Source organism: Podarcis muralis, chromosome 7 (assembly GCF_964188315.1).
Source record: "Podarcis muralis chromosome 7, rPodMur119.hap1.1, whole genome shotgun sequence".
Classification (NCBI taxonomy): Eukaryota; Metazoa; Chordata; class Lepidosauria; order Squamata; family Lacertidae; genus Podarcis; species Podarcis muralis.
In genome coordinates this window covers 3727006-3754543 of record NC_135661.1, presented here as the reverse complement: position 1 = coordinate 3754543, position 27538 = coordinate 3727006, and the positions used below count along the sequence as shown (strand labels likewise).

The window sequence follows — 27538 nt, the reverse complement described above, 5'->3', positions numbered from 1 at the left end:
GAGCTTTGCCAGTGAGCAAAACTCCTTCGCCAGAATGGGAAGTGGACAAAAGACCAAGTGGTGAGCCAGGAGATTTCTTGGTCTGAATCTCACCCCTGCAGTAAGCTCACTACTAAGTTACCACAAGGCCACCAGAGGTGCGAGCAGATGAATCTGTCAATTTTGGCTCCCCTCTGTTCTCTGCATTTCTACATCAATTTGTAAATTCTTTTTTTAAAAAGTCCTCGTGAAAATTCACCAGCATTTTAGTGTGAACTTCTCCATAATGTAAATATTTTTGTTTACATTGTTGCAAACTATATCCCCTAAGCAATGAATTTTTGTGTGTGCATTGCTAAGTACACTTTTATCCAGATGTGTGTCTGTGTACACCTTACTTGGCTGGAGAACTATACTGCAAAATTTAGAGAATTGTGGATTTCAAAAGACGGATGAGTTTCAGTTTGTGAATTAGGTAAGTCCACCTTCAAATGTTTTGGTTTTTTTAAAAGTAATTTTAATTTTAAAAAGTTTAACACATTTCCAACATAGCAATACAGTAACAAACAAAATAAACTCTTTGCACTGCTGAGCTCGTGACTTCCCTCCATCCCTTCAACAGGTTTTTGTTTTCAAGTCTTTATATCACACTTTAAATCCTCAACTTCTGATCTTTGTATCCTTATAATCTAGACTCTTTGGTCTAGAAAGTTTAAAGTTTTTTCAGGTTTTTCATTGCAGGCTTTATTTCAATCCCACTAGTATCTTCAGATTTTTACAATAATTATATACTCAATAAATTTACTCCAGTCTGTCTGAAATTTTTTGTCGTCTTGGTCCCAGATTCTACCTGTCACTTGGCTAATTCCACATAGTCCATGATTTTCGTCTGCCACTCCTTGATCATTGGTAATTCCTGCATTTTCCACCTTTGGACTAATAAAGTTCTTGCCGCAGTCGTGGCATGCATAAATAGTCTTTGATCTATCTTTGCAATTTCTTCTCCCATCAAACCCAGCAAAAATGCTTCTGGTTTTTTGGGGAAGGTATATCTAAACATCTTTTTAAACTAATTGTAGATCAGTTCCCAAAATACCTTTTCTTTATTGCAAGTCCACCACATATGGTAAAAATCTCCGTCTTTCTCTTTGCATTTCCAGCATAGTTTGTTCCTCATCCTATACATTTTGGCTGACTTCACCGGTGTCAAATACCACCTGTACATCATTTTCATTACATTCTCTTTTAAGGCCATGCGTGCAGTCAATTTTAAGATTTCATTCCACAATTTTGACCAAGATTCAAACTCAATATTATACCCAAAGTCAATAGCCCATTTTATCATAACTTCTTTGATCTCTTCATCTTTTGTATACCATTCTAACAAAAAATTGTACATTTTTGATAACAATTTTACTTTGCTCTCCAGCAGTTTGATTTGGAATTTCGATTTTTTATTTTCAAATCCTGTTTTTTGGGGTCTCCGTTAAATATATCATTTACTTGATGATATTGCAACCAACTCGTAAGTACTTCCTCTATTTGGTCATATGGTTTCAGTTTTAAGCCTTTCTCTGTTTCCATCAATATCTCACTATAGGTTCCCTCCATGTTCAACTCTTTGACAGACAATACCTCTGTTGGTGAAAGCCTCCATGCTGTTTTCCGTTCTAACAAATTTTTATATCTGTCCCACACTTCATAAATCTTTCTTATCACATGGTTTAGGAACCCTTTATGAACTTTTACTTTGTCATGCCAAAAATAAGAATGCCATCCAAATCTGTTCTCGTATCCTTCTAAGTCTAGTAAATCCGTATTTTCCAAAGTTATCCACTCCTTCAACCAACACAGGCAGGATGCCTCGTAGTAAAGTTTATAATCTGGCATTGAAAATCCACCTCTTTCCTTTTTATCTATTATAAGATAACCTCGATAGTATCTTTTGCCATTCCTTAAATTGTACCCTCTTGTGCCTTCAGAATCATGCGCCTGCGGTTGCTGTCCCCACAGCCCCAGTCACACCATGCCAGTGGTGTCTTGGGCCTTGACACGCTGCTGACAGCGTTCAAAAGCATATCCTAGCAGAATAAACATTTCCCTGCAGCACAAATTGCTGCAGAAATTTAGAGAACTGAATTTAGATGGGGGGGGGTGAGATATTGAGAGAACCAATCCCATTTTTCCATATTGCCATCCCTAGGTGTGGTTGAGGGGTGTGTGTGTGTGTGTGTTCATCCGAGAGAGAGAAAGAGAATATCTGTTCTGTTCTTCAGTGCTCTGCAGCCTCCCTGGTTGCCTGGTTTTCTTGATCTGAGAAAGCCCCACAGGAGGAGTAACTTAATAATGTCTTTCCCTGGGCTTCAATTGATGCATGGACACCCAGGGAGGCTGCAGAGGATAGAACGTTGGTGAAACAATTTGTAGAATGAATGACACTCACAAATTGCCCTTGGTCGCTTCACAAGTTCTTACAAGTTTAGTGCATTGAAAAGCCCGTAGTGGTAGAGTCTGCCTTGCAAGCAGAAAGTCCCATATTCATTCCCTGGCATCTCCAGGTAAGGTTGGGAGAGACTCCTGCCTGGAATCCTGTAGAGCTGCTGTCAGCCAGTGTACTCAGTACTGAGCTAGATGAACCAATGGTCTGACTTGGTATAAGGCAGCTAATTTCCGTCCCCACCTATGAGAATGTCGCTTACATTTTCTCTTCCCTTGTTAATTTTCAGGTGCAAATTTCCCCCCATCAACTGATGGTAGAAAACCCCCCCACAGTTGTTGTTTTTTTTTTTTTTGCACAGCTCTTGTTCTAATATCCATATTCCTTATGAAGAGAAGGACCCAAATTGAAAGAGAGGAGCCAGGATGTATCCGAGTGACAAATGAATGAGCTTGCACTAAAATGCAATTTTATTCTTTTTAGCCAACATTTCAATGAGATTCAGCACAAGAATCCCTATGGCCTTCCTCTGGTGAGGAAAGAGTTAAGCCAGTCACTGGAAAGCAGGCATGAGTCCCTCTTATTGATCATGCTGGTTGTTCTGGGTCAGGGCTGGATGCATGGGGGAGGGGAGGGTCAGGAGAGGAAATGACGGAGGGAGGGATCAGCAGCCTTGAAGCCAGAGCTGGTCCCAGTGAGCATCAGTGAAGTGCAACTGGATGATTGCAGAAGTGAAGCTTGAAATGCTCGCTTGCTCTTTTTCGATGGCGAACACTGCAAGCGCCGTTCACGCATGGCCCTGTGGCCACAAATGTACAGGGAGGATTTTTACGGTTCAAGAGCAACTGGACCATTCAAGCTAGCCACATGTGGCATTCTTGTTTTTGAAAGAAATTGTGAGTGAGGGGAAGCTGAGTGCAGGATCAAACTCATAACAAGCCACTAAGGAAGAGGAATAAAAACCAGAGCAGGCTAAAGAGCAGGCCAGGGGGTCCTCCCTCCCTCCCTGTGTCTGCATGGCATGGGGTCCCTTGTGAATGGGCAGGGGGCGCTGGCCTTTTCAAGCCTGTGGGCCCATTCAGATTTTTCAGCTAGTGCCGCGGGAACCCTCCGCTCTGGTCACTTCCCGTCTCCCTCCCTGGAATTAGCCCCCCCCCAACCCCCAGTGAGACAGAAAAAGTCAAAGGTAGACCCACTGAAATGAATGAACATACCTAGGCTCCATTGATTTCAAAAGGTCAGCTCTGAGTAAAACTCCATAGACTCCCACACAATGTGTGTTCTGGGAAGCCTCAGAGCCAATAGAATTAATCTGAGTCCTGAAAAGTACATTGAGCTGGAAGAAAGTGTGTCAGTCTTCCAACTTTCCCCTTCAGCACTTTTTAAGGGAGAAAAGGGTAGCCCCCCTCACCATCTCATGACCAGCCAGGGGCATAGCCAGGATTTATGGCCGGGGGGGGGGGGGGGCGGATGGGGCAGGACACCCACTTGTTAGCAGCAGCTTTGGAATGAAATGTCTCAGCAACAATTGTTTTAAATTGCTTTCTTTTGGCCCCAAGTGCTCAGAAAAATCTGTCTTTCTACAATTTCTACTTTTAGTTAAGTATTTTTATTTATTTCCTTGATTTAAGCGGGGGCAGCAGCTCCCCTACCTCCATGTGACCAAAGCAGGGGCTATTTGGGCCAGAGGAAGACCTCAAGGGCATGCAATGACACCACGGTGGCAACTCCTGCTTTACAAGATAATTGAGCCCCACCCCCCTTTTTGGTCACAGATTGATGGGGCCCATTGTATTACATCCAGTGTGTTCCTTTGAAGGAGAGGCCAATCTACACCTCTTGGGAAAGGATCCGGTGTGGCTCACAGTACCTAAGGACTGTGTGAGCAGCCAACGTTTGCTAGGTCTTGCCACTATTATGGTTAACTAGAGGATGTGAATTGGTGGGACCCTCATAACTCTTCAAAGTTCTTGAGTTTTAATCGGTTACCTCCTTCACAGAGAATTTCTTTATATGTAACCCAATCATTCATGATGATAACCTTTTTTTTATTGTCATGGCTTCCATCAGCGATAGCCACCAGGGTGTCTTTTGTTCCAGGATACCTTTGTTTTTTAACCAGACTGAGTATAGGGACCTTCTTATTACATGATTCATAAAGTCTCTGTGGACTTTCACCTTGTCATAACATAAGTAAGCATGCCAATCGAAACGATTGTTAAAGCCCCCTAGGTCTAGTGTGACAGTGTTTTTCAATACTAGCCATTCTTTAATCCAAGATAGGCATGCAGCTTCATGATACAATTCTAAATTTGTCAGTGCAAAACCTCCTCTTTTTCTGCCATCTGTCAATAATTTATAACTTAGTCTTGACCTCTTGCCCTGCCAAATAAATCTTGTTGTATCTTTCTGCCAGGTCTTAAAATGTTTTGCACTGTCCACTACTGGGATAGCTTGATATAGAAAAAGCATTTTAGGCAACACATTCATTTTTATTGTGGAGATCCTACCCCAGAATGATAATGTTAACCTGTCCCATATTTCCAAGCTTCATTTTATCTCCTTCCAAATTGGTATATAGTTGTCTTTATAAAGATTTATGTTCTTTGCCGATATGCAGATTCCTAGATATTTGATTCTTTTACAAATTGTCAGTCCTGTAAGTTGTTGTACAGTGGAACTTCATGTTACGGACGGGATCCGTTCCAGAGACCCATCTGTAACACAGAACTGACGCAAGCTGAAGTGCCACGTCTACACATGTGGCATGATTTAGCGCTTCTGCGCATGCGCGAGTGGTGAAACCCGGAAGTAACCCGTTTCAGTACTTCCGGGTTGCCACAGGACGCAACATGAAAACACGTAACCTGAAGCGGATGCAACGTGAGGTATGATTGTAGTTCTCTTATATTTTTGACTTACATTTTGTTTTTTTCTTTATTGAGTTTGAACCCTGCGACTAAGCCAAATTCTGTAATCTTCTCTATCACTATTGGCACACTTTCTTTTGGGGTTTCCATTGTTATAGTCAGGTCGTCAGCAAAGGCTTTAACTTTGAAGGTCTTGTTTCCAACAACTATACCCCTTATGTTCTTTTCTTTTCTGATGTTTGTGTTCAGAATTTCCAACACCAAAATAAATAACAGTGGGGATAAAGGACACCCCTGTCTCTTACCTCTCTTAATATTAGTTTTCCATTAGATTGTTATTTATAACTAGTTTAACTCTTTGTTGCAAATAATTTATACCTTATAGAAATGACAGATAATTTCTCCAGTGTTATTTCCATAAACCTCCAGGAGACATTGTCAAATGCCTTCTTAATTGTAGTTTTCCAGCAAACCCAGGACCGGGTACACATCAGTCACTCTGGAAATGACATATCCCAGGACTTTTTGTGCATGAGATGGTGTCATGAGCAAAAAGCCCCCGGACATGTTCTTTTCAAGGGTGTCTAATGTTCAGACAAAGGGCTCAAGTGACCTGAGAAGCTACACACTCATGTGTCCTTAGCACCTGGCTGCTGAAACAGGAAAATTCAAAGTGCCAGGAAGGGAGGGAGGGAGGGAACAGTTCAGCTTAAATTCTGAGCCAGAGAAGAATGCAGCTCAATTTGCAATGCAGTTGATCCAGTGAGCTGCAAGTCTTTACATTCTGTTACTGTTCACAATTATTTCCCTCCATTTTGCAATGTTAAAATGTAGTGTTAGAATAAAGAGCATTTGGAAATGGGCAGAATGGGGATGGGGAACCTCAGTCCCAAGGACCAAATAGTAAGAAATAGTAAGGAATTAGTAAGGAATTCTCTGTAAAGGAAGTCCATATGAAGTCCTGTGTGACTCAAACTTGCATGAACATGGATGGACTTTCACACACTTGTGGACTTTTCTGCCTGAGATGGCAAGCTATGATGGAGCCCATGTGGGAAGCCTTTCAGGGACTGATCTGCTCCTCTGAGCTTCCAGTTGCCTGTGTATGCTCTGTTTATCTAAGCCAGAGTATCAGACCACAGAAGATGCTTAAAATAAATAAATAAACAAATAAAGCAAGCCAGCCAGCAAGCCAGGCAACCAGTATTAAAACAATTGCTTAAATGCTGTGAGTCACGTTTGATCCCGAAAGGCTTTCTCCACATCTGAGCTCATTGCCACCTTTCATCATTCTGCCTCTTGGGTTTCCAAGTTGATTTTGATGAGGACTGGCAGGGATGGATTATGCAGAGCACTTGGGGCTATGAGTCTCGTTGAAGCAAGAAAGAAAGGATTCAGCTCCACTTGTTTTGAAGTATTTGGGGGATGCACCAGATGATGAAAACAAGGAGGTTCTGCTTCTCTGGAAAAATAAAGTCCTTCCTCTGGACAATAACTGCACTGAAATTTTATAGGCAGGAGACATGCCCCGAACTGATTTTCTATTTCTCACTTAAATGTGCTTTCCCAGCATCTCTGTTGAAGACACTTTTCATGCAGCTTCCTATGGACCGGCTAGCAGGATTGGTCATCAAGTGATGCTGTGCTAGGAGAAAATCCAAGTGCACTGAAAACCTTCAGCTGCAAAGGTGCATTCTGATACCCGGCAGCAAGGATCCAAACATTTGGGCAAAGCTCTCACAAAATTATTTATGCTGCTGTTTGTGCAAAACCTTGGTTGCCACAGCAACAGATACATTATGGGATGACTGTATCTAAATGGGTCGGGAAGGAGCTGGAGGAAGGAAAGCATTTCTGACTTGATACCATGTTTGCTTAGGATTTGCTTCATTTGCAGTGGAATCCTGAGCAAGTCAGAAGTAATTTCCCATGAGCTCACTCTGATTAGAATCCATAGGCTCAGCCAGATGCTCTTTCCATGCTCTTGTAGAGTTCCTGTTCATTTGAATTGGGGTCCTGAGAAATGCGGGTGAGGTTCAGAAGTGGGGAACCAATGTCTGCCCAGATTCTGCTGAGTTGCTGGATTACAATTCACATCATCCCTGACAATTGGCAGTGCAGCCTGGAGCTGATGGGAGCTGGAATCCAACATCATCTGTAGGGCAACAGGTTCATCATCACTGCTGCTGTTTGTGCCCCATGATAATTATATGTGTGTGTGTGTGTGTGTGTGTGTGTGTGTGTGTGAGAGAGAGAGAGAGAGAGAGAGAGAGAGAGAGAGAGAGAGAGAGATTTGGCTCAGACACTAAAAATATCTGCTTTCAAGCTGTTTTTCAGTACAGCTTTCTGCAACCTGCTTTCCTGCAGATGTTCTGAACTATTTGCTCCCATTGGCTCCAGGGGCTGATGGGAGTTGTCATCCAAAACATCTGGAAGGAACCAGGTTGGGAAGGCTGATGTAGAATAGGATTCAGATGAACATTGTATCTAGGATGTTAACATCATGTAAACAATTCTGTATTCCTTTTATTTTATTTTCTGCCAAGGTAGTATGGTACTGTTCTGTAAGGTTAAGGCTGACATTTCTAGCAACAGAACTCACAATGCACCTTCCAATAAAAGGCCAAGAGGAAACATGACATCCGTGGCAACATGGATGTAGAATCCATACCTCTGCAAACAGCCTCCATGGGTCCTGCAAGCATCAGAGTGAATAACTTCTCTCCTTTAATGCTGCCCCATAGTCTCTGTGGCACTAAGTCCAGCACCCACCCACCCCAGCTCTCAGACTCCTCTTCTGGAGCTGCAGTAGAAAACTATCAGTAACCAACCAGCTTCCTGTTACTCCAGCTTCCTTCTAATCTGGCCAAGATGCCTTTTCTCCTCCTCATGTGCCATCGTGTGTGCTCCAGAATCATAACTTCTCTCCTTCCTGTTTTCCTAACTGTTTGCAATGGTGCGAGAAGAAGGACAGATATTTGTAGAATCATAGAATTGTAGAGTTGGAAGGGACCACAAGGGTCATCAAGTCCAAGCCCCTGCAATGCAGGAATTTTTATACCCAGCATGGGGCTTGAGCACACAACCCTGAGATTAAGAGGCTCATGCTCTACTGACTGAGCTATTTGCTAGGTTAGCAGGAGGCTGGGTATCTTAATTCCCATTGCAGCCCTGGGCTTGGGATAGAGAGGAGAGAGTGAGAGCAGGGTGGAGATTTCAACTTTGCAATGCTCACTTTCAATTGGACCATTCCTTCCTCTGACATATGGCCCTAACATGTTGACCAGTAGGAATAATGTTGGTTTCAGTTGACCTGTTGGTCAGTTTTAATGTATAGGTCCTGGCCTGTAAACCCCCATGTGGTCTTGGTTCAGGGTGTCCCAAGGAGTGGTTTCTCCCATTTGAACATTTTTGCATACTCTTGGTACATCTGCATGCCACAGAGGCCAGTTGCTTTTGCGCAAGTGTCATCCATTTCTTCTGGAGACTTCATTGTCTAGGATAATACATTTGGCTATTGGCAACTCTGGACCCAGGATCACTTGTTGGTCTGGCAATGCAATGGGTAGACTCTGCAGCACATTTGTTTAATTCTATGTCCTTTTCTACTGAACCATCTTCATTGGGCTCTGAGGGAGGTACTCTGCTCAGTGTGTCTGCCATTGGAAGGTGCTTGCCTAGATGCAGTGGCCCCAACTTCAGGGGGCCCTTGCACCCACATTTTTGTTGTTATGGGTGCTCAGCCCCCACCCGCCGGCGCCACAACGATCAACGCCAATGTGTGCCACCACCGCTGCTGCCACTTGCCACCACCACTATCCCCCACTACCACTACCCCGCCGTGCGGCTCCATACCATGAACCTGGGGCCCACCGTGGCCTCTGGAAGGCCCACTGTGGCCTCCTCTTGCCGCGTGACATCACAGGCCAGTGCCAGGCACCCACAAAGTGGGGCAGAACCTGGCACCCCTGCCTGGATGATACTTGATATGCACATCATACTTGATGTTGAAGTCTCATCAACATCCTCTGAAGCCTCTTCAGGGCTGTCAAACAATGGTTTCTGCATCATGACTTGTGATCAGATTGCACATGCACACTGTCTGTCCCAAAGGGAGCTGGTGGAAGCACTGCATACAGTCATACCTCGGGTTGAATGTGCTTCGGGATGAGCGCGTTCGAGTTGCGCTCCACGGCAACCTGGAAGTAACGGAGCACGCTTACTTCCGGGTTTTGCAGCTTGCGCATGCGCAAATGCTCAAAGTGACATCACACGCATGCGCAGAAGCGGCGAAAAGCGATGCGCGCAGATGTGCCGTCACTAGTTACGTTTGCTTCTAGATGCGAATGGGGCTTTGGAATGGATCCCGTTCGCATCTAGAGGTAACACTGTACAGCCCAACGTTCTTTTCCCATTTGGGCACATCCTCTTGCAGATTCAGACAGTGTCTTACTGGGAGAAGCAATTGGTGGTGGTTGTGAGGGGGGTCCTTCGTTACTGTAACCTTTATTTTAGCAAATGCCTGACCATTCCCACTCCACTTCTTCATGTGTCTGCTGTCTCAGTGGCTCATAAGGTAAAGGGACCCCTGACTGTTAGGTCCAATCGTGGACGACTCTGGGGTTGCGGTGCTCAGCTCGCTTTACTGGCCGAGGGGGCTGGCGTACAGTTTCCGGGTCATGTGGCCAGCATGACTAAGCCGCTTCTGGCGAACCAGAGCAGCGCACGGAAATGATGTTTACCTTCCCACTGGAGCGGTACCTATTTATCTACTTGCACGTCATGCTTTCAAACTGCTAGGTTGGCAGGAGCAGGGACCGAGCAACGGGAGCTCACCCCATTGTGGGGATTCGAATCACCAACCTTCCAATCGGCAAGCCCTAGGCTCTGTGGTTTAGACCACAGCGTCACCTGCTCATGGCTAGTTGTTAGCCCCTTGGAAAATGTTGCCATGTAGATTCCCATTCCCAGGCATCTTTAAACACCTTTCACAACCTCAGGTAGTGGCACCTCCTGTCTCACCTTAACATTCCAAGGGTCCACTTTCAAACCACCTGCCGTCAACAGGTGGCCAATGCAGGGTACTTTTTTCAGTCTCATCCTAGCCTTATCTTGATGCAACTTTATGTTTCCATCTCTGCACCACTCAAGGGAACAGTACAACTGTTTGTCATGATCCCTTGGTCTCTTGCATCTCCCTCTCCCATAATTAGGATATTACCTGCAATTATCTTCAGTCCTGGGATATTTTCCATCTCTTGATTCAATCTGCATTGAAATACTTAGGGGCTGGGGCTGGGCTGATGTCCATTGGCATTTGTAGCCAGAGCAATTTACCAGGCGGCTTCTGTATAATGGCTAAGCTCTTCATTCAAACTGTGCTGTTCTCTACTGGAGCAGTTATGCCCTTGACTTGAAGGCTTGCCAGTTCCTTCCTCCGTGGTTCTGCCAGCACTGCAAGCACTCGACGGGGGAGGAGGGATCTTTACTGGCTTGATCAAAGGATCCACCTCAAGCTTGAGTTTCCTGGCCAAATGTCCTTCCCCTTTCACACGTGTAACAGGGACAACTCAGAATGGCTTTCCATGTTGACATGTTGGTCCTCATTGTTTCCTCCTCCCTATTTGTTATTTGCTTGCAAGAATCAAATGTGATATTGTTCACTTGCAACACCCCCACCCCCCCCAAAAAGACCCAGAAGAAGGAAAAGAGGCCTCAATGGGCCTTAAAAGTGCCCATCTACAGTGAGAAGCTGGACAGCAGATGAGGAGGCCACACTCTCCCTCACTATGGTGATATGGTGAACGTGTCATGTTTATTTACATTATATTACTTTTCTATTTCTAAATTTGCATCTATCCATAAAAAATAATATATGGAAATACAGTACTGTGTTTCAGTTGTAGCACTTCTTTCTAAATGTGCATCTCTATATAAAAATTAGTATAGGAAAAAGAAAAGCATCCCCAAATGTCTCCAGCGTTTTCTCTGTTGTCCATGCCACAGAATGGATCTGCTCACTGGATTGTACTTTAGGCAAGATGTGCTCCTGTTGCACCTGAGTCAATGTCATGTCTTGAACTATTGTGCTTCCTAGCAGTGCTCTGTGGACATTTCCCTTAATGATGATGAACTGTAGGCAATAGAGTTTACTGTTCTTCGGACTGAGAATTTTAAGCCTGTGCTTCACGACACATTTCAGGGTTCTCTGGTTCAATCTTGGTTTCTCCATCAACTAGAGCTAATGGCAGCGCATTACAGCTGGCTCCACAATTCTGTTGAAAATGACCTGGGACAGGTTTCTTTGGTCCCTGAATCCCCTCCTATGTGGGCATTGTGCTCCCTTGATCCCAGAGCGAGGCTGAAGACATCCTTACACCCTTTGGACTTCTCACTTCCATCCTTCCTGGCTCTCCCGGCCAGCCCACAAGGTTTCCTCTGGCTCCTGCAGAGCCTTGGGAAGCGATCAGGTTTGCCACACCCTGAGCCCTTCTCTCCACCTGCTGGGCTCTTTTCTCTTTGCGTTGCTTACCACAGTATATGCACCATGTGCTAGGCAGTCATCATTGTGGCTCTCTGCGTGCTCATAGTGAAAACCTGGCTGGCGTCAGATTGCATGCGCCTGCACCATGTGAGTGGCTTCTGGTGCCCTCCTAAGCCTCACTTGAGAAGCTTCTGCTCTGCCAATCTTCAAACAATGGGTCAGGGTTAAATCTGGCTCTTGCAGTGGCCTGCCATTGAGATCCTGATCTACGGTCTCTCAGACAATTCTGTCTCTGAAGAGTCTGTGATATCCTCCCAAGTACAGGTTGCTGCCGATGTCCTCAGTGCACTGGCATAAGCACACACTCCAACATTTCTCCAACGAAAAAAGGGACGCCCTATTCCATCATCAGCTTTGTTGTTGTTTTTGATACCCTGCTCATCTGACTGGGTTGCCCCAGCCATTCTGGGAAGCTTCCAACATATATAAAACATAATAAAACATAAAACATTTAAAAACTTCCCTATACTGTACAGAGCTGCCTTCAGATGTCTTCTAAAGGTTGTATAGTTACTTATCTCCTTGGCTCGGGGGTTGCATAACTCCATACCCTCCAACATTTCTCTGATGAAAATAGGGACGTCCTAAGGAAAAGCCGGACATTCCAGGATCAAATCAGATACTGGGGTGGCTTCTGTAAATCCAGAACTGTCCCTGGAAAATAGGGACACTTGGAAAGTCTGCATAAGCAGTCCTGTTGCCTCATTAAAAAAGATTGTAGCATTCCCAGCCATAATTTTGTTTCCCCCCGGTATGCAGTAATCACCCAGCCCCTTGAACAGCTGTTGCAGAGTGTCTGACCTTCTCCTCCCGCTTGACATCCTCCTTGGAAGGGCCAAGGGCCAGTAAAGCCACCCTCCCCTGCCTGAGCCAGTGTTGCTTTGCAAGGCATTTGGAAATGACCAACAGATTCATTTTCAGGTATTTTCTGCAAAGTTTTACACATGAATGTGTTCTTATGTAGTCACAGTGCTGGTGATTCTTTGTCCTCTTGATTTTATGCGGCTGATATTGCTTTTTACAATTTCAAATTGTTATTGTGTTGAGGCCTGAATTCTCTGAGTTGTCAGTTTGGATGGTTTGTTAGTTTTACTGTTAGTTGCCTTGAGGTACCTTTTTTTAAAAAAAAAAATCAATCAGAAAATCATGTTACAAATGGATTGTCTCCATTTTGCTTTTCAGTTGCCGCACACCTGTGCCCTTAGGGGAGATTGTAGCACAATGTATGGTTTAATGTGTGCCTTCTAAATTTGTCATTTTGTTAAACATAGCCCAGGTTTTGACATCTTTTGGGAGGAAGAAAACACAAACCTGTTGCAAGCTGTCTTTGTCACTGAGTGTGCTAAAGAAAGCTGGTAGCACACACACACACACACACACACACATATATATATATATATATACACATATATATAACACCCTCAAAGATTAAAAAAAATCAGTCAACAGAAGCTTCCCTGGAATTATTCCAGACTTGCATCTTGTGAGGGTGGTCATGTGTCTTACTATATGGAGGACACTCCTCATTTTCAGGGTGCTGTCAGAGGGCAGCCCTGTATTTGAAGGCTTTCCAGTCTGGTTTGAAACTAAAGAGGACCATAGGAAGGGAGAGCAGGAGGGGCATTGAAGGCACCCATTCACAGGTAGTACACAACTCACCACCCTACGGGGCTCTATCCAATGATAGCTGTCTGCCAGTGCAGAGGCAAGTTGCACAACAGAGGAACCCAGCACAACAGTTGTGTTAGCAGTAATTCATTGCACAACAATTGCCCAATAAAGTCACCAGCAACCTGCCTATGCATTCTCTTGTGCAAAAATGTTCCGGAGGTATAAAACATTTTGCCAGCAGAACAAGAATTCCACTAGGTGACTTTCACTTAGTGCTGTGTTGGATGCAGCCCTTGCCGCCAACAGCTCCAGCGACACCACAAGCTCTATTTTGCAAGGGCTGAGCCAAATGTTTTAAAATAAACATTGTAAGCATGAAATGGAAGCTCTGAAGGGAGTGAACAGGGTTCACAAAACCCTCCTTGCTCAGCTTGTGTGTGAGCAGGACCATGGAATAGGAGGGAGGGAGGTGATGAGATGTTTCAGTCGAACTTTGTCTATTTGCATCCTGCAAATCAGGGGGAGCCAATGGGCTGCCCTCCAGAGGTTGTAGGCTTCCACTCCCAGGCACTTCCGCCAGTGTGGCCAAGGGTCAGGGGTGATGGGAGCTGATGCTCTGGTTACAAGTCCAGCACTTTAGCCTTACACCAGAGGTAAATCTCAGAGCTGGGATCCAACTCTCAGGTCCAGGATGCCAATTCTCCCCAGCCACACCCTCTTTCCTGAGGCCACGCCCCTTTCTTGCCCTGCTTTGCACTCTCCTTTCCCCCCGCCTGCAACAAGTTCTTGAACACCGATCACGTCTCTTGCTTGCTTGGATGAAGGACGAAGAGAGAATGCAGGAAAAAGCCTATGGTACAAAGGCAGGATTTGCCTCCACTGCCCCACTCACATTTGCCTCTGGCCCCGCCTACCTCTGTCACATGTCCCCCAGATGGCTGCTGCAAAAGAAATGTGGCCCTAGGGCTGAGAAAGGTTCTCCATCCCTGCTCCTGCATGCAATAGCTGCTAATCAGGGTCCATAAACATGGCTTCTTCTAAGGCCTCTGCGTGCTTTGGCTGGGCTTTCCTTTGGTTAAACTGGGCCCTAGGAGGAGAGTGGGAAAGGGCTGGTCTGGTTTTTGTTGTTCAGTTTTTATCCAGCCTTCTGCAATGCCATGCCCAGGAAACGTCTTGGACTGCAGCTGTAGTCCCAAACAGCTGGAGAACCTCAAGCGGGGGGGAGACTGCTTTTAATCTGACTCTGCAGGAGAAGTTCCTGGAGACCTGCGGGTGCCTGGAGTGGGGGAAGCACAACGTGGCCTGGCGTGGGTGGCTCTGGCTCCTTCCATGCCCCTGGCAGCTGGGGCATATTTCCACTTCATCCCCATAGGCTTTGCCATGACTCCCATTGACTCATATCTGTGTAATGCAATGCAGTGCAATGCAATGACACCTCACCCCTTTAATAACAAAATGTGATTGTGAGAGGAAAAACAGCCACATATATTCTGGGTTATTAATGCTGCCTGGTGACAAGCAGAGCTGGCCCAGCCATGAGGCAGGTGAGGCCACTGCTTTGGGTGGCAGAAGCCCCCCCCCCCCATGGCCTTCCTGTGGGTGCCCTGTCACCTTTGCCAGCAGCAGAGAAGCGCCACCACCATTGGCACCTATTTTGGGCAATTTTGCGGCCATGTTGTGCATCACGGGGGGGGGAGCTTTTTTCCACTCTGCTTATGCTTGCTGGTTTCCTGTGGGCACCCAGTTGGCCCCTGTGAGAACAGAGCACTGACACAGGTGGTCCTTTGGTCTGTGGTGCAGTGGTTAGTGTGTTGGGCTAGGACCTGGGAGAGACTAGGGCTCCAATCCCCATTCAGCCAGGAACCTCACTGGGTGACCTTGGACCACTAACTCATGCTCAGCCCAACCTACCTCAGAGGGTTGTTGTGTGGCTAAAATGGGGAAGAAGAGAGCTGTGCATGCCACCTCAAGTTCCTTGAGGAGAAATGTAAGAAATAAGCAAAAGAGAGACCCATCCGTCTGATCCAGTAGCACTGGGCAGCCATTGCAGCACCATGGCACTTGCGCGTGTGCAGAAAATGTTTGTGTCTTCACTTGTTTCTGATCTAGAAGGCTTGTAAAAAATGCCTAAAGTGGACGTTTTCAGCTCCCGTGCACTTGGGCCGGTGTGGATTGTACTGACCATGATGTGGAGCTGGGTGGCCATCACCCCTCCACTTTGCCCAAAAATTTCCCAAGGGCCCCGGGCTGCTTCTCTTGGAGACCAGCTGCTTCACTGGGTGGGTCTTGTGAGTTGTGCAAGTTAGACTAGTCCAGCTGGAGAGTTCAGCGACCGCATCTCTGCTTCTCCAAATTTTTATTTACATTTGAATCTGGGGTCTTGCGACACCTTGAACCCTGGCTCCTGAACTATCCCTCCATTTTATATGCCCATCAGATTCCACCATGAATTAACGGGTGGTTTTTGTCTCCCCATCCCAAATCATAGCATAGCAACCTAGTGTACATCCTGCTGACATTGTGGCTCCCAAATGACATCTCTGACCTCTACTTGACCTTAGGCTAACCCCCACTTCTGCTTGTCCCAGACCTAGAAAGCAGGCCTGTGCTTTCTTGGCCTGGGTCCAAGGGGTCTGGCCTCTACCCTGCTGCTTTCCTCTTGAAAACCTGATATTTAGTGCTAAATTGGAGAAAAATCAGTTCTTTTCCTGGGAGAAAGCAGCAGCACAAGCAGAGGCGTAGATGAGCTATTCTTCCAACAAAAGGGAATGAGTGAGGCTGTCTACCTAGAAAAAGAAAGTAGTTTTGCAATCCTCTACTTGAGCAATGACCAACATGAGCCTGACCAAACTGCGGGAGGCGGTGGAAGACAGGAGTGCCTGGCGTGCTCTGGTCCATGGGGTCACGAAGAGTCGGACACGACTAAACAACAACAACAACTTGAGCAATATAGATTAAAATAGGCACTGCTTGAACATGATTCCATAAGCACTCATCTTATTATTTAAATTGGTATACCAGACCCTCCAAGTGTCCCTGGATAGAAAAAAGCTATCCTGGCTTCTGATTTGATCCCAGAATGTGCCACTTTTCTTTAGGACGTCCCTATTTTCATTGGAGAAATGTTGGAGGATATGGTATACCACTCTTCATCTGAAAATCACAGGAGGGTTCACAACATAAATGGGGAGCCACCACAGAAAAGACCCTTTCTTGTGTTGCCACCTTCTGGACTTCTCTGAGGGCAGGGCACACAAAGAAGGGCCTCAGATAGCGATTGCAGGTCTGGGTTGATTCATATGGCGAGAGGCAGTCCTGAGCTGTTTAAGGCTTTAGAGGTCAAAACCGGCACTTTGAATTGGGCCTGGAAACTAATTTACAACCAGTGCAGTTGGGCCAGGATCAGTGCAAAATGCACAAACCGTATTGCCTTGTGAGCAATTCTAGCCACCAGATTATGCACCAGTATAATGCAAAGTGTAATGAAGATGTCTAAATGTAAGCATGATGAATAGCACAATAACAATTTATAATCTGCTGCATCGTGATGCTGGGGAGACAGGCAAAATCCTTTTTCACATGTGGCATGGGACCAGGGGAAGAATTTGGTCTATACATAGGGCAGCAAGTTTGGGATTCACACATCCCAGTTTTTTTTGTTTTGTAGAAGGTCCCATGTGCAAACCCCAGCACGTGGCTGGTGATGGGAAAGACCCTTTGCGTCTTTGAACCTCAATTTCTCCATATTCTGCCATTGCTTTTCATTAGAAGGAGCAATGAGCTACATAAGGCACTGGAGCCCCGCCCCAGACCCCTGAACACCCAGTTTTGAAGATTTCGCTTGGTCTTCCCTGCACACTTTGTACCAGTTAATGGGAACCACAGGGGAGGAGAGTGCTGAGCAATTGGATGCTGCTCAGGGGCTTCCCAGAAGAGGCATCTGGTTATCTACTGTGAGAACAGGATGCTGGGCTAGATGGACCACTGCTCTGATTCAGTAAGGCTTTCCCACATGGGCTAGAAACTTGGCAATTAAAAAAAATGAAAGCCAAAATTTTCAGGATGCTGAATCCTGAAGCCAGTACCAAAGCTTTTCTGTAGTCATATGGAATCACAAGACAGTAGTGGTCCTGCACTGAGGTGTTCAGAATGCAGGCCACCAATCCGTTTTTCTTTTTCTTTTGTTGTTAACCCTAACTGTTGCCAGAAATCAGACACTTCTGAGAAATGATTAGCTGTGCCATTAGCCCCCCCCCCCCCATCCTGTCCAATTTACCATCAGGGCTGCTGAACCATCACACAGGGAAGTTACAGATTAGAGAAAAGTGAAGTATAGCAGGTCAATTCCAGCAAGTTCATAACAGTGAGGACAAACAAATAATAAACCAACTCTAGTGAAATGACAGAAGCAAACAAAACAGCCATTGTCTACAGCAGAGGGGGGTAGGAAGAGAACCAAGGAGGTAAAGAGGGGGTGGAGAGAGAGACACACACAGAGAGAGAGAACACACACTTGAAATATTCAGGCCTTGCTGAGCTCTAAAGTGCTTTGTGCTCAACTGGATGGTCAAAGTCCAGCTGGCAAGAATAAGAGTGGCTGTGCATTAATACTCCAACTCCCTGGAAGGGAGCAGAGCTCATCACCACTCCATGCCTCACTTCTTGCATTCCTTATCACCTGCTGAAGGTACAGGCAGGGCTTTGGAACAGAGGAATTTTTAAAAAGAGCATCTGGAAGAGTGGCAGAGACTGGGAGGATGTTGAGCAACTTACTGTTGTCATTGCAGCAGCTGCCAATCTGCTTGGTCGCTGCAGAGTACCTTATGGAATCCTTCCATGCCACCTGGAGGCAAGCATCCCCACTGACCACAGAGGCAACAAAAACAACAACAACAATAGATGCACTTCAGTGATCAATGCAGATCTTAACATGTTGCCCCTTTACACCCTTCAGCTTAAATCACTTCTGTTTGCCACACCACTTCCCCCCAGAAAAACTCATGGTTTAGTGCTGAATTGAAACAAATGGCAACTGGGTGTTCGGCGGGCTGCCATTTGTTCTGATTTTGTGATAAAGAGTGGGTTTTCTAAGGGGAAGTGGCAGGGCAAAAAGGCAAACAAATGCTTGGATCCATGCCTAGAAAGCACAGGACAAGCAGGAAATTGGTCGGACCCGTGCTTTCTAGGCACGAGGCAAACAGAAATGTCACTTTCATGTTGATTAGGCCCTCAAGGAAGCTGGAGATGGAGCCCTTGTGACCCAAGACCACTCAACCTCTGATCCTGGCTGAACCTGGATTGAAGCTGGGGCTGTTGCTCTTGTTAATATACCACCCTTCATCACAAGATCTCAGGGTGATTCACATAGTGGGCGTTCTACCACTGTGATGGCCCATCCCCAGGTGTCCTTTAGCAAGAGAGAAATGTGTCTTGCTCTGAGCCCAACCATGAGTCCATCTGTTCTATCCATTTGTCTACATTGACTGGCTTCTGCAGGCTTTCAAATAGGAGTTGATCTCAGCCCCACCAGAAGATGCTGGGGATTGAACCTGGGACATTTGGCATGCAAAACTATGGCTTCTCCCACCACTCCTACAGACCCCCTGCGTGTAGGGAGAAATTCGTTGCTGAGTTGTAAATATAGGGAGGCTTTAATGGTATCTCAGTGCACTCAGATTTAGGTTTACTTACCAGGATTTAACTCCAGTGATGTCAAATGGGTTGGGTTATGCTGTCAAAAGTTCTAATAGTACTTTTCCCAGGGATGGAGGAGGCTGGCTAATTAGTGGGTGCTTTTAGTGTTTAAGACAGTAAGTGCTTGGGGGTTTCTTATTATTATTGCTCCTGAGTAATTTAGTGGGAGTCTCGGACTTGATGACTGGTCCAGAGGAGCTGAGAGATCAGAGATGTGTATGCTGAAAAACCAATTGGTGCATGGCTGTCGGATCTCCAGCTGTCTTTGGAAATTTGGCAAAGCTTGAGATTTTGTGCCATTAATTCCCAGCACCTGACCTAGTATTCCGAGAAATTTGCATTTCATTTTGAAAAGCAAGCAGAGTTTCTAGTCCTCTTTATTATGGAAATAGATTTGAAAACATGGAGGCTGTGCCTACAAAGGATGGAGCATTTGCACCACTCTGTGCATTGGTTCAGTAAATGCAAACTGGGTTGTTGCTCTTAAAAATGAAGGCAAAACAAAATCCTCTAGTATCCTTGGCTAATTGCCAGCTCTGGATAACAATTGCCAGTGGTGCTGGCAAGATGCAAGGAATACCAACAGCCAGAGATGAGCAAGCTATCCAAGAATTGCTTTAGATGAACTCAGACGTTATTCGAGTTGCCATGCAAATAACTGGGAAGTATCAGATATCCCAGATATTCCCTGCTGCCACACAGTCAAACCCAGAGGCTTATAAAAATTACCTGCCCATCTGTGGTTCCTTCTCCATTTCTAAAAAAATTGGTCCTTCAATTCCTCAGCCTCAAAACCCATCCTCAAAAGCCCTCCCCATCCATTGGCGGTGGGAACAGCAGTGAAAGTGACCAGGGAAGTTAGAGGAGGTGCAGAGGAAAGAGTGGGATCTACGGCTACCAGTGGCTACCAGGCCTGCTGGCTATGTTCCATCTCCACTGTTGGAGGCAGTATGCCGCTGAATGCCAGTTGTGCTCAGGTTCTGCTGGCATCTGATTCAGCAAACTCTTCTTGTGTTCTTATAGCTCAAATATTCTTCTGACTCAGAGATACTAGAGATATAGGGAGGGAAAGGAAACTTCTCAGAACACACAGTTCTCCCTACAGACCCCTGCATTTCATCAGCAAGGACACTTGGGGCTGGGTTAAGGGAGGGAGGAAAGCAGCCCTCCCATTCCACTCCTTCCAAGGCATTTGGCTCTGAGTTTCATGTCTTGGCCCTCCTGGCTTGCTACACCAGGAATTGCTTGCATCAGCTGCCAGACCCTCTGCTTTTCCTTTTAGCTCAGTGTGTTTGGGGGCTGTGACGATGCATTTCTAAGCCCTTAGAAGGTATTCTGGGTAGCCCAAGAACACCGCAGCAGGACCTCTATAATAGCTTTGGAGGACTACACACCTTACTGGGAGGAGAGAAATGCAGGCTACAGTATATATGGAATGCATTTTTGCCAGTTCTGTTGAAATAGTCCTGAAGTCTATGAAATGCATTTTGGGGGATTTGATCTATAGGAAGCTACCTTTAGTGCGCTGCTTTGGAGGCATTTGTCACCACACTCCCCTCCTCACCCTGGAAATCACTGTGGTGTTTCCCTTTCACTTTGGAAAGAGGCAGTGTAGTATAGGGATCTCAGAGAATTCTACTGGAAACAGAAATGGAGGCAGAAAGGAATCGTCAGGAACAGAAATCATATAAGCAAATACAAATGGTCTTTGTTATTGTTGTTTTAAACTGCAATATAATGTAAATAATTACTTTCTTCTCTGTATTGTTTTCCCTTGAAGGGCACTGAAATAAATCACATAATTAATTGCATTATGTATGGCCATAGCAGAGTTGAATGATATAGGTTTTAGTCCAAGCTGAAATGTAGTGGCATGGAAGCAGCACTGATTGTAACAAATGCTGGGTGAGGTGGAAATCTCCAGGGACAGAGGTGGCATCTTGGCTCACTGCTCTCCACTTCCTCCTCAAATTGACTGTCCAGTAAAACAACTCGATGGTCAATCAGCTGCAGCAGTGAGTTTGAAGGATACCCTCATTTTGGTCAAGCCAATTGCTCTCAGTCTAACCAGCTCCAGAAGATTAATGAGAAGATAAACTTGGACAACTGCCAGCAATGCTGCCCTAAGAATTTTGGGAAGGGTGAATAAGGTTGAATAAAAGTGTAGAGCATAAGTGGGGAATGTGGGAATGTTCAGGGAGGCAGGAGAGGATATATTGTTTAATTATATCCTTCCCAACTTGTGTTAACAAGTTCTATAATTTAGCTGAGTAACATTCCCCCTTTTAAACTTGCGCAGTGGATAACGTCTTTGCCAGGCTTGTTTAAGCCTCTAAAGTAAGTTTCCTGGTAATTCCCCTTTATTCCCTCATGAAAAGATAGACACGACACAGTCTTGTATAAAAGTATAAAAGAGTTTACTCACACACATTCTGTTCACAGATGGATCCCAGAAGGCAGACTTGTTATAAAATATGTACACGTTGAACCTATCCCATAAGGAGATAGTTCCTTTGTCCTCTCTTGAAGCCAAGAGAGCATCTCAGGCGAAGCAGATGTTGCTTCTTCGAGGAATGGAGTCAGAGAGAGAGATGGCTGCCTCCCCTGAGGTATTTTGTTACCTGCATAGATGAGGTCATGCCCACCTCTGGTCACATGCAGAGGAAGCCTGTCCCAGCCCAGGAGGAAACAGGAAGTTCTGATTGGCTGGTCCAGACATCCCCTTTTATGTCCACTCTAGGAATGTTGTATTTGACTGCTCTGTGTTTCACATCCCACAGGGAATTCCAAAGTGTTTTTGGAATACAACCCACCCTCACCTATTGGTCATACTGGTTAGAAATGTCCATCAGAAAAAGCAGTAGGAACTGCTGCAGTTCACACATTTGTTGGAGGTCAGAAATAGAAATTATGCAAGTTAATATGGGCAGTATTAGCTGGTGGTTTTTGTCCATTGGAATGTAATGAAATTAAGTACATTAGTTTCAGCCATAGCAGATAACAAGATGAGCAGCATAGGTTTTAGTGGAAGCTGAGGTGTAGCAGAACAGAAACAGTGCTGGTTGCAATGAACAAAGGCTGCAGAGGAAATTGTTGCCTGTTTACATCCTGCATGCTGTTTGGGGCTGGTGGGAGCTGTAGTCCACTAGCCAGTTGGGAAAGTCTGATCTAAGATGTATAGCTTTCATTTTGGTTCTTTTAAAAGGGCACACCTTTATCTCTTGCTTTTTTGGCTTCAAAGCAATCCATCACCTCCTCCCCATGTCAGTTGACATTCTTATTTGCAGCCCAGTTTTATGAAAGTGCAATGGAGTTCAACCAATTATACTGATATAATTAAAACATAAATGTATGTGCCCTTGCTTTGCATCCCAAGTAGCAATTTTTGTGTCATATTATTCTTATTATTGCTATTAAATATTGATTCCCCCCCTCTCTCAGTTCCCCTTCCCTTTTTGCCCTCTGCAGTCCCCGCTGCCAAATTATTAGGCCGGGCCGGGGGGGGGGGGTGGATCTTGGAAACAAATGAATTAGGCACAGTACTTTGATGCACATTTCTTTTATTTGCAACATTTGGGGTATAGAATTTTGATTGTACCTATGAATATTATTTTTTGCAAGTGTGCATGCAGCTCTTACAATAAAGCTAAATCTTCAAGGGATCTGCAGCAGTCAAAAGTGAGACTGTGTAGCTATGACCAGAATTGTGGGCAAATAGGAGCCCCTTGCCAAGTCATGGACCTCCTCTGTTGGGTATTATTCTTCCTGGCAAGGCTGCTCACCTGTGTGCAAACTAAAATGGGATCTGAAAAGGGCAGCTCAGCATCTGCTCTGTGCAGCAGCACCTGAAGCAAAATGTGCAGAGGAGTAGGAGATGGCTCATCCACTCAGTTCCCCTGAAGAGACCAGCAGGTTTGCAGGAGCTCAGGGTCAGGCAAAGTATCTATAGCAGAGGTTCCCAATTAGCTAATTACTGAGGACCCCCTGTTTTTCAAAAGCCAAGCCACAGGCCCCCTCCTTTTGAAAATTTTGGTAACTCTATGGTAGTTACCTGTACAAAACAATTTTTTGAACAAAATGTGGGGTAGCCCTTAATAAGCACAGGATTTTAGATATACTAAAAACATACTAGGGCTGAACAATACCTCATTTTCAACATTGTGATATATCAGCAGTTTAACATTGTGATATTCTGATATATCACGATATCTGAAATTGGAGATCAGGTGACACTTTATTTATTTGTTTCTTTAACAAAATAAAGGTGCCCAGCATGAAAGCCCCTGGGCCTATTTACTGTATTTTGGCAGGATTTATCCACTGCATGCCTGCAAATTTCTTACGTATCTGTCAAAAGGAAACAAATGGCACTTCTTGTTTTTCCCACTAGGGAGAGATGAAGTGGACTTTGAAGGACTGTAAGCCAAATCTGGGAGCCTGTATAGCTCTTGAACCAAAGTGGGCTGTTTTTGAAACAATGAATCAGTGTCTGAACTTCATGTTGTGATTGGTGCACATTCCTAATTGGGAATATTTCTGCAACATCACCAACTGCGTACCGTCTTCTGACATTTCCCCCACAAGGTCTTCAGAAATGTTTTGCCTGTTTATTGACATCCCCACCCACTTCTCTTTTGGTTCAGTACATTGACCTCAGTGACTTTGGCTGCATATACACCATACATTTAAAGCACAAAGAATCCGGCGAAACGTAGTTTGTTGAGGGTGCCGGGAATTGTAGCTCTGTGATGGCTAAACTACAGTTCCCTGGATTCTTTGGGGGAATTCATGTTTTTAAAATGTACTTCAAATATATGATGTATATGCAGCAGAATCACCTGGCCAGATCTGCATGGCTACCTAGCAGGGCGACAGTATACCAGTCGTGACATGATGATCCCAGTTGGAATTGCCCATGTGGCTTTGTGCTCCACTCATTGTTGCAAGAGGTAGACTCCATGCCCATTTTGTTTCTAGATTTTTTTATACGTAGACTCAGATTGCTGTATTGGTGAATTATTTTAATTTGGCTCTTTGTAAAGTACCTTGGGAGCCATTAGGATGGTCTATAAATAGAGTATATAAACAAATAAATAATATAGGCATGGGAAATGAGCCATAGCTAGAAGGCGGGGTGGCGGCATTGAAACACCAGAAAATAGCTGGAAAGTGGACAATTGATTTTTTTTTGGGGGGGGGGGATGAATATTGTTTCACTGAAAAGATGTTAGGGAAAAGATTTCTCTCCCTCCCAACACTGTTTCTGGCCTCAAAAAGACAAAGAGAATATTCAACATGGGCCTCATCTAGCACAGTAACTTGCAGCAGAATTCAACACACATCTTCTCCTATGGAGCAACAAGTTTAGAAATAATAAAAATAAAAATAAATTTTATTTATATCCCACCCTCCCTGGCCAGAAACGGGCTCAGGGCGGCTAACATCAAAAAATATATAATACATTAAGACATAAAATCCAGCAATTGACTGAAATACAGCTTAAAATCGAATTAAAATCAAGATAAAGGAAGCTGCCTTAGACCTTCACCTTTGGCTGTCATGATGCTGTGCATTTCCCAATCCCATGGAGAAAGAGGTCAGGCAAAGCTGATCATAGGTCATGGAAGTAGCAACTTACTCCCAGGAACACTAGAAATAGACTAAGGCTTTCCAAGCCTCTATCTCCAGACTATCTCCTCCAGACTCCACCCCCTTGTAGAGAACCTCAGAGCCTTAAAGGACCAACTCTCTGCCCTGAAGACAATCACTCCTCCTCTCTCCTGCAGCCTCCCTCCAGATGCCCCGCCTGCACTGCTGGACTTGTGATTTGCAGTGGGGGGGCACCTGTTCTTCAAGCTATGGGGAAGGTGCCTGAGAAGGGTCAAGGCTCTGCCCTGCAGAGCTCCCTTGGTGGCCTGGGAGGTTCTTCTGGAACTTTTGTTCAACAGTCTCAGACACAAGGGTATTCCTAACTTCAGAAGTCAGCTCTGAGCCCTGACCCAGACCTGACTTCCCATCTCTGACTCTGGCTCCATGCTAGATTTAGGGGTCATGTCATAAGGTAAGAAGTGTGAGACATGTAGGAGCCTTCAGTTGGCTTCTCAGGTCCTTGCTAGGATTTGCATCTTGATTTATCAATAAAAAGCTACCTTCATACTGAGTTAGACCATTGGTCCATCCAGCTTAGTGCTGTCCACACTGACTTACCAGGGTTACAGTTCCAGCCCTATCTGGAAATGCTGGGATTGAACCTGGTATCTTCTGAATGCAAAGCAGATGGTCTACAACCAAGCTATGGACCATCTCGTGACCTTCTTCCGTATAGAATTTCAGCCTTAGAATGTAAGCTGGGGATGCCTTTTCTTTACTCACACTCAACCTTAGGTAGCCTTAATAGCAGGTTCAGATGTCACCCCTCCCAAAAAAAGAATAGAAAAATGCATGAGTGGGGCTGCAGGGGCATATGTTCTAGCCCCAATCCCATTGCACAGGGCTGCCATAATCCCCTAATGCCTACACAGCATGTAAAGGGAGTCTTGTACACACATGGATCGCTTCCAAATGAACGAGATGCAACCCTAGGGCATATCCTAGCACACAGTGGCAAAAGCATGGATGGTCTGTTTGTGGCCACTCTGTGCATCAGTGATGGGGCACGTCTGATCCATGTCACCTTGCAGCCTCATCATATAGGCCACATTCACACCTTGCATTGAAAATATTATGATAGCACCTTATAATCTTGTGCCTTGCCCCAAATAATTCTGGAAGCTGTACTTTGTAAAGGGAATGTGGCCCTTGGGCTGAAAAAGTTCCCCCACCTCTTAGGCTGATAAAAGGATGCCTACTCATTTCTGAGTCACCAACACTTGTGAATTCATTAAACACTTGTGTATCTCATTAGAAGGATTGAATGAGCCCAGCACCCGCATTCCACCCTCCCCTTTGTTTCTAGCTTCTAACCTCATCTTCGAATCTGCTTAGAAGGGAGTCTCACCCTTTAAGGAGCAATTTGCTACTCCCCCTGGGCTCCCCCTTGCTCTCAGTGGGTGATCTCCAGTCACCCAGATAACAAGGGAGGAAGGAACAGCGATGCCAGCTTTCCTTGAAGCAGGTCATCCATGAATGAGAGGGAATCTTTACTGAAAACTGCAGGAGGACACAAATATTTTGAAGGCTCTGGTAAGCTCAAGTGAGTGGTACATGTTCATTGTTTCCTTTGACAGAAAATCCTGAAATACAGAACCACCACGGCACTTTTCTCTAGCTGGAGAGAACATGTTTGGGCGAGGGATTCAAAACTACAGAATTGTCACTTCTGGTTGAGCATTTCTTAAGAAAGACGCCTGGGCTCTTCAGTCACAGCCTTGTTGTGAACAGTGTGCCAAACAATTGTCTCTGCAAATTGCTTTGTGACTGAGCCAGTATCAAATTTTCATTTACATCTGCAGTAAACAACTTTGCATTAATGTTTGTAGCTCCAGCATGGAGTTAGCAGCATTTCTGTTATCTCTGTCTCGTGTTTCCTACGAAAAGCGAACGTCAAGGCTGTTGAGGTGTGGCAGAGCCTGGCATCATGCTGCTAGTTTGCTTATTGGTTTATTTAATTATTTCCACTTACTATCTAAGAGTGTATATACATATATTCACACACAAAAGTAGAATAACACCATGTCAAAAGACATAAACAGTATCCATATACACAATGCTTTTTTCTAAAAAAAATGTTTAGGGGTACTCTCATTTTGACTAAAGAAAGATCACAATTTTATAGTTCAAATTGGGAAAAATAAATACAGTAAATGGACAAAAGTACAAAGATTCACAAAACGTTTAAGGTACCCCTGCGTCCCTCCAGGAAAAAAGCCCTGCATACATCTGATGCAGTGGACTGTAGTATAGGAAAGATTATGCCATAATACATTGGGTAGCCTTTAATGTGCTACAAAGCTTTTTGTTGTCTTTTCTGCAAGAGGCTCGCACAGCAGCCCCTCTGGAAATGGTTTTTGTAATGTCTAATTTATGCCTTTGTTCTGAAAAGTACAATGAAAAAGGATTTCTTTGGTGGAATTTGGGTGGCAAGACATATAGCAGTGGTGGCGAACCTATGGCACGGTCACCCCAGCAGGGCAGCTGCTTCTGTGCTGGGGGTGAGGGGGAGAGTAGGGCTCAAGTAGTGGAGGCGGGGATCTCTCAGAAGTGGAGTGCACTTTGTGCTGAGAGATCCCCGCCTCCACTCCTGCTTGCAAGCCAGTAGGAGCAGGATCGGGCAGCTCATCTAAGGAGCGCCTGGCTGCTTTCAGGTGGTGCAGGGGCTCTCAGATCCACCTTCCCCAACCCCAGCAACTATTTAGCCTGGCTGCCTTCACGGGGTTGCAGGGGATCTGATGCGGAGGTGGGGGC

General features: G+C 45.2%; 1 protein-coding gene across 6 annotated transcripts in view; it reads left to right on the top strand.

The window, feature by feature from the left end:
• The window catches only part of ZMAT4 (zinc finger matrin-type 4), a 185910-nt gene that overhangs the window by 15797 nt on the left and 142575 nt on the right, over positions 1–27538 (top strand). The window lies entirely within an intron of this gene.